Source organism: Pongo pygmaeus, chromosome 2 (assembly GCF_028885625.2).
Source record: "Pongo pygmaeus isolate AG05252 chromosome 2, NHGRI_mPonPyg2-v2.0_pri, whole genome shotgun sequence".
NCBI lineage: Eukaryota > Metazoa > Chordata > Mammalia > Primates > Hominidae > Pongo > Pongo pygmaeus.
This window is the reverse complement of record NC_085930.1, coordinates 180,601,536-180,608,906: the sequence shown is the minus strand read 5'-3', so window position 1 is coordinate 180,608,906 and position 7,371 is coordinate 180,601,536.

The following is a 7,371-nucleotide window of genomic DNA, read 5'->3' as shown; positions in this document are numbered from 1 at the left end:
AGTACCCAAAAGGTAGTTTTCAGTCCTTACCCCCATCCCTCTCTGCCTCATCTAGCAGTCCCCAGTGCCTATTCCTATTTTATGTCCACATGTACCCATTGTTTAGCTCCCATTTGTAAGTAAGAACATGCAGTATTTGGTTTTCTGTTTCTGTGTTAGTTCACTTAGCATAATGGCCTCCAGCTACATCCATGTTGCTGCAAAAGAATGATTTCATTCTTTTTTATGGCTGCATAGTATTCCATGATGCATATGTACCACAATTTTTTTTTTTTTTTTTTGAGATAGAGTCTCACTCTGTGCCCAGGCTGCAGTGCAACTCACTGCAAGCTCTGCCTCCCAGGTTCATGCCATTCTCTTGCCTCAGCCTCCCAGGTAGCTGGGACTACAGGCTCCCGCCACTATGCCTGGCTAATTTTTTGTATCTTTCGTACAGACGGGGTTTCACCATGTTAGCCAGGATGGTCTCAATCTCCTGACCTCGTGATCCACTCGCCTCAGCCTCCCAGTGTGCCGGGATTACAGGCGTGAGCCACAGCGCCCAGCCCACAATTTTTTTTTAATTGAAAAGAAATTTTTGGCTAGGCACAGTGGCTCAAGCTTCTAATCTCGGCACTTTGGGAGGCTGAGGCAGGATGATCGCTTGAGCTCAGGAGTTCAAGACCAGCCTGGGTAACATAGTGAGATCCCATCTACAAAAAATTGAAAAAAAAAAAAATAGCTGGGCATGGCGGCACCGACCTGTAGCCCTAGCTACTCAGAAGGCTGAAGTGGATCACTTGAGCCCAGGAAATCAAAGCTGCAATGAGCCATGATTGTGCCATTGCACTCCAGCCTGGGCAAAATAAAATTTATTTTTTTCAAGACAAAGTGTCTCAAAAATAATTATTAAATAATTAAACTACTTAAATAACAATTATTTATTATATTATCTGTATTAAATAAACTAATATTAATAGATATAATTAATTACTTTTATCAAATATTTTATTACTTAATTATTTTTAAAATTAAGTAATTAATTTAATTATTTTTATTAATTATTTTTTAATTTATAAATATATTAAATTATTTATTTAATTTATAAATATATTAAATTATTTATTTAATTTTTAAATATATTTAATTAATTATTGTTATTAATAATAAAATAAATTATTTTATTATTTTATTTCTTTGAGAAATCTCCAAACTGCTTTCCACAGTGGCAGGACTAATTTACACTCCCACCAACAGTGTTTAAGTGTTCCATTTTCTCCACAGCCTTGCCAGAGTGTCTCAAAAATAATTATTCAATAATTAAAATAATTATATAATTAATTATTTTAATTATTTAATATTTAATTTAAATAATGATAAAATAATTTGAATAAATATTAATTAATTATTTTAATTATTTAATAATTATTTTAGTTATTTTTGAGACACTGAAATTATTTAATTTCAAATAATTAAAAAATTATTTTTAATTTAATGTTTATTTCAAGACAGTGTCTTGAAATAAAAATAAACATTAAATTAAAATAAATAAGTAAACATTAAATTAAATAAACATTAAATGAATTAAATTAACATTAAATTAAGTAAACGTTAAAATAAATAAACATTAAATTAAAACAAATTTTTGTGGAGTCTCTCTTGCCATATTGCCCAGGCTGGTCTTGAACTCCTAGTTTCAAGCAATCCTCCTGCCTTGGATTCCCAAAGTATGGGACTACAGGCATAAGCCACAACACCTGACTGATACCATTTTTAAATCCAATCCACTGTTGGTGGGCATCTAGGTGGATTCCATGTATTTACTATTGTGAATTGTGCTGCAATGAACATACAGGTGCATGTGTCCTTTTGGTGGAACAATTAATTTTCCTTTTGGTGTATACCCAGTAATGGCAGTAATGGCAGTAATGGCATTGCTAGGTTGAATAGTAGCTCAACTTTTAGTTCTTTGAGAAATCTCCAAACTGCTTTCCACAGTGGCTGGACTAATTCACATTCCCACCAACAGTGTATAAGTATCCCCTTTTTCCCACAGCCTTGCCAACATCTGTTATTTTTTGACTTTTTAACAAAAACCATTCTGACAGGTGTGAGATGGCATCTCATTGAGGTCTTAATTTGTGTCTATCTGAGGATTAGTGATGATCAGCTTTTTTCGTTTGTTGGCCCTTTGTATGTCTTCTTTTGAAAATTGTCTGTTCATGTCCTTTGCTCACTTTTTAATGGGGTTGTGTTTTGATTGTTAATTTGTTTAAGTTCCTTGTAGATTCTGGACATTAGACCTTTGCTGGATGCATAGTTTATGAATATTTTCCCCGAATCTGTAGGCTGTCTGTATACTTCCTTGATAGTTTCTTTTTTTTTTTTTTTTTTTTTTTTTTTTTTTTGTGAGACAGAGGCTCACTCTGTTGCGCAGGCTGGTGTGCAGTGGCAAGATCTCAGCTCACTGCAAGCTCCGCCTCCTGGGTTCACGCCATTCTCCTGCCTCAGCCTCCCGAGTAGCTGGGACTACCGACGCCCGCCACCACGCCTGGCTAATTTTTTGTATTCTTAGTAGAGACGGGGTTTCACCCTGTTAGCCAGATGGTCTCTATCTCCAGACCTCGTGATTCGCCCGCCTCGGCCTCCTGAAGTGCTGTGATTACAGGTGAGAGCCACTGCACCTGGCCCTACTTCCTTGATATTTTGTTTTGCTATGCAGAAGCTTAGGTCCCACTTATCAATTTTTGGTTTTGTTGTCATTGCTTTGGGGGACTTAACCAAAAATTTTTTACCAAGCCCAATATCAAGAGGGGTAATTCCTAGGTTTTCTTCTAGGCTTTTTATATTAATGGTTTGAGGACTTACATTTAAGCCTTTAATCCATCTTGGGTTAATTTTTTGTACTTGGTTATATGTAGGAGCCCAGTTTTATTCTTCTGCATATGTATCCACATGTATCAGTTATGTCAGCACCATGTGTTGAATAGGGAGTCTTTTCCTCATTGCTTTTGTCAGGTTTGTTGAAGATCAAGTGGTTGTTAAGTGTGCAGCTTTATTTCTGGGTTCTCTAATCTGTTCCACTGGTCTACATGATACCTGACTTGATAAGAATTTGCTAGTCTGCAGAACATTTGAAAACCATTGCAATTTACTCTCCTGTTCACTTTCTACGTCTGTGAAAGAGTATAATGATAATATCTACTTTATTGTGAGGGGTAAGTAAGAAGGTGCATGTGAAACTTCTGTGTAAACCGTTGGTGTTATTCAGATAGGAGGTATTAACGTAATTATTATATGACAATAAAATAGAAAATTTTTCTCTTTAAAAATCTTCACTGCAATCAACCCACAACCTTGACAGCATGTCTCACTCACCTGAAAAAGCATGTTGGCTTTCAGATGGTTATTGGGTACTAGCATATAGTTTAGATTTGAAAGTTTTATTTAAAGGGTGGTGTCTCAATACATTTTTTGGATGTTTAACTATTAATACACTTTGCAATATACATTTTGCAGAAGGTGGTTATGAATTCCACCATGCAAAAATGTTATGTCTGTGACCTGGTTTGGGGCAACTTTTCTTTTTAAGTGTGACAGTAGCACTGTAGTTGTCCTGCTTCCCTTTTAAATAATAAACTTAAAACATTTTAGAGTACCAAAAAGTTGCAGATAGTTAGAGTTCCTACATACTCTGTACCTAGTTTCTCCTTTCGTGAGCATCTTACATCACTCTGGGACATGTGTCACAGCTAAGGAACCAACATAGGCACATTACTATTAACTAAACTACACAATTTATTTGTATTTGACTAGTACCTTTTTCATTATATCATATCAAAGATACATGCTGTCCACATGACTTATCACTAATGATGTTAATCTTGATCACCTGGCCAAGGTAGTATTTGCTGTTTACTAGTTTTCTCTACTGTCAAGTTACATCTCCCCCCCATTTCCATCCTCTATGCTTTGGAAGCATGTCACTAAGCACAGCCCATATTTAAATCCCTCCTTCTTTTTTGAGATCCATACTGAAATATTTAGAAGTAAAATGACATGATGCAAAACTTTTTTTTTTTCTTGAGATGGAGTCTCGCTCTCTTGCCCAGGCTGGAGTGCAGTGGCGTGATCTCAGCTTACTGCAAGCTCCACCTCCCAGGTTCACACCATTCTCCTGCCTCAGCCTCCCGAGTAGCTGGGACTACAGGCGCTCGCCACCACGCATGGCTAATTTTTTGTATTTTTAGTAGAGACGGGGTTTCACCGTGCTAGCCAGGATGGTCTCGATCTCCTGACCTCGTGATCCGCCCGCCTTAGCCTAAATATTTGTTTTAAAATGGTTTAGGAAAGAAAAAAAGCATGGGGAGAAGAAATAGATAAAAATAAGTATGATAACATTCTAATGGCTGTTGAAACTGGTGATGTATAAAGGGAAGTCAGATATACTCTACTTTTGCATATGTTTAGAATTTTTCAAAATAAGAGTTAAAAAATAAAAGAATCATCAAAGAAATTTTCCTCCTAAACTGCAGAAGGCTTTCAGGCTGAGATTTCAAGCAGAGAGATGCTCATATTCCCAGGACATATCCATTAGAAAACAGAGCAACTGCAGGCTGGGCTCGGTGGTTCATGCCTGTAACCCCAGCACTTTGAGAGGCTGAGGCCGGCAGATCACCTAATCAGAAGTTCAAGAACAGCCTGGCCAACATGGTGAAACCCCGTCTCTACTGAAAGTACAAAAATTATCCTGGCATGGTGGCAGGCACCTGCAGTCCCAGCTACTCAAGAGGCTGAGGCAGAGGTTTCAGTGAGCCAAGATCGTGCCACTGCACTCCAGCCTGGGCAACAGAGCAAGACTATGTCTCATGAAGAAAAAAAGAAAACAGAGCAACTGCAAGGCACAACTTGAGAAGGATGGGCTTGAATTAATTTGTGTCACCTGCTAGAGGGATTTAACAAAAATGTCGCCATAGAATGGACTCATGATTGTTTTTCCAGGCTGTGTCAGTCTGCGGACAAAGACAAAGGGAAGCGTGAACTCAACTTAAAAATGTCCCATGTTCTAGGTTTTAAGCTAGAGGTAAAAGGTTCTGGTATGGCTTAAAAGGATGAAATAATAGGACAGCCTGATTGCTGAAGAGCCAAGAGCTCTACCACCTTTCTGGAGCAAGGCTGACTCTTGCTTTGTTTGAGCCTGTCTTAGTGCGTCTGGGCTGCTATAACAAAACACCATAAGCTGGGTGGCTTATAAACAACAGACATTTGTTTCTTACAGTGCTGGAGGCTAGAAAGTCCACGACCAAGATGCCTGCAGATTCCATGTCTGATGAAGGCTTGCTTCCTCATAGGCAGCACCTTCTCACTGTGTCCTCATATGGGGGAAAGGGTAAGGGTCTCTTTGGCCTTTTTTATAAGGGTACTAATCCCATTCATGACCTAATCACTTCCCAAAGGCCCCACCTCTTGTCCTAGGGGTTAGGATTTCAACCTATGAGCTTGGGGAGACACAGAAATTTAGACCATAGCACTATTCAATAGAAAAAGCCTTTGGTCTGGTTCTGTGAGAGCTTCGAAGAGTTCCAGCACGGTGTGGCCAGGCTCCCTCCATTATAAGTGACAGAGTGGAAGACAAACTACACTTAGCAACTTTTCAGGGTCTTTCTTACTCACTAACTAACTCATAACATCTACAAGTCACTAGCTCACTAACAACATCACTTAATCACTAACTCGCTAACATCTACAAAGGTCTAGAACCTCTGCCCAACCAGCTTTAGGATCCTCTTTTTCTTTCTCCATGTCCTCAACTCTGTCTCTGAATCCTTTCCACCCCTCTCAGCTCTTACATTCTCTGTACATTTTACCTAAGTTTCATTATGTTTATTCCTGAGCCCTGGCCCCCCACACTCTGGGAATCTACATGTTAATCAAGCCCTGCTCCCCTCTTTGATGTCAGTGCACCAGAGATCATACTTTCAGAAACACTGCCTAAATTATAAAGGGCAGAGACCATCTTGATGATCTCTGTATTCAATCCATGTTTTTGATGAATGAATATATGAATGAGTGAATGAATTTACACTGTGAGTAGATGAGAAAGATGGATCTATAATTAATTTTTATTACCAGCTTTGGATAGAGTATCAGCAATGGGATTCTTGGTTTATTCTCAGAATCAACTAGCCACGTGAAATTGTAACAAACATAAAATGTTGACACTTAGGGGACTTAAAAGATTTGTCCAGAATTTCCTGGCTTCAAAGTGGCTCATTTCATCTACCTTTACCAACTTCACTACACTGATTTATTGATTGATTTTTTAAATACACACCACTTTATTGTGGCATTATGCTAAGCACTAGAGAAAAAGAGATGAACAAGAAAGGATCCTTGCAATCAACAGCTCCATGGTAGAAAAGAAAGACAACAACTACAATACAGTGCCATAAGTACTAAACAAAAGAGAATGCATTTTCCAGCATCCACCTTAAAAATCATCCATGTAATTGCATGATGAGAGTGTGTTAAATTTCTGGAGAGGTTTGGCCTCTATTTTCTTTGGCTAATGAATCCAAACAACTCCCCATTCCTTACTTTGTTCCCTGAGTCCTCTGGCTTTAAGAACCCACTCAGCCAAGCCTCTCCACTCCATTTTTGGCACTTTCTCCCACACAAGAGCCAGTACCAGGCATGGCAAACCAACTCATTTAGCTTGGAGCTCTCAGGCAGCCCACACGTTAAGGGAAATACGACAAGTTCTGTACTTGTATGGTTTCCTTAAGATAAAAAGCACAACACAAGTGGAAAGAACTTTAAATGTCTGGGACACAATATGGTATAGTAGAAGAAACAGTATATGGGGAATCTGGTGGGAGACAATACTGATAAATAAGGCCTTGTTTTTTTTTTTTTTTTTTTTTTCTTTTTTTAGCACAAAGTCTTCAGTCCCCAAAGCCCTTTCCTGTGCTAAGTCTGTGACACTGAGCAAGTCACATAGTGTTTCTGGACCTTGGTTTCCTTATCTGTAAAATGAAGGGGTTGGAGTTGCTTATCTGTAAGTTCCCTTCCAGCTTGAAAAGTCTGATAAACACTTTTATCTACCCTATGATTTCATGTAAAGGTCCAGTTAGGCTACCCATTCCCTCCCCTAGCTCTAGCTAACCTGGGGTTATGCCATTCAAATATAGGAACATGAAATAAAAAAACTGAAAATTATTTTGCGTATATGGCGGGGTATGGGACATTTTAATCCTAAAATTAAACAGGACACAGTTCTGTAAAAAAGTTATATGGGAAAAGTGGAAGCACATTGAGATAGCCAGCAGGGAGCAAAGCACCCCAGACTTAGGACATAGTCTGGACAGGCCTTGGTAATCAGAATAAATGTCC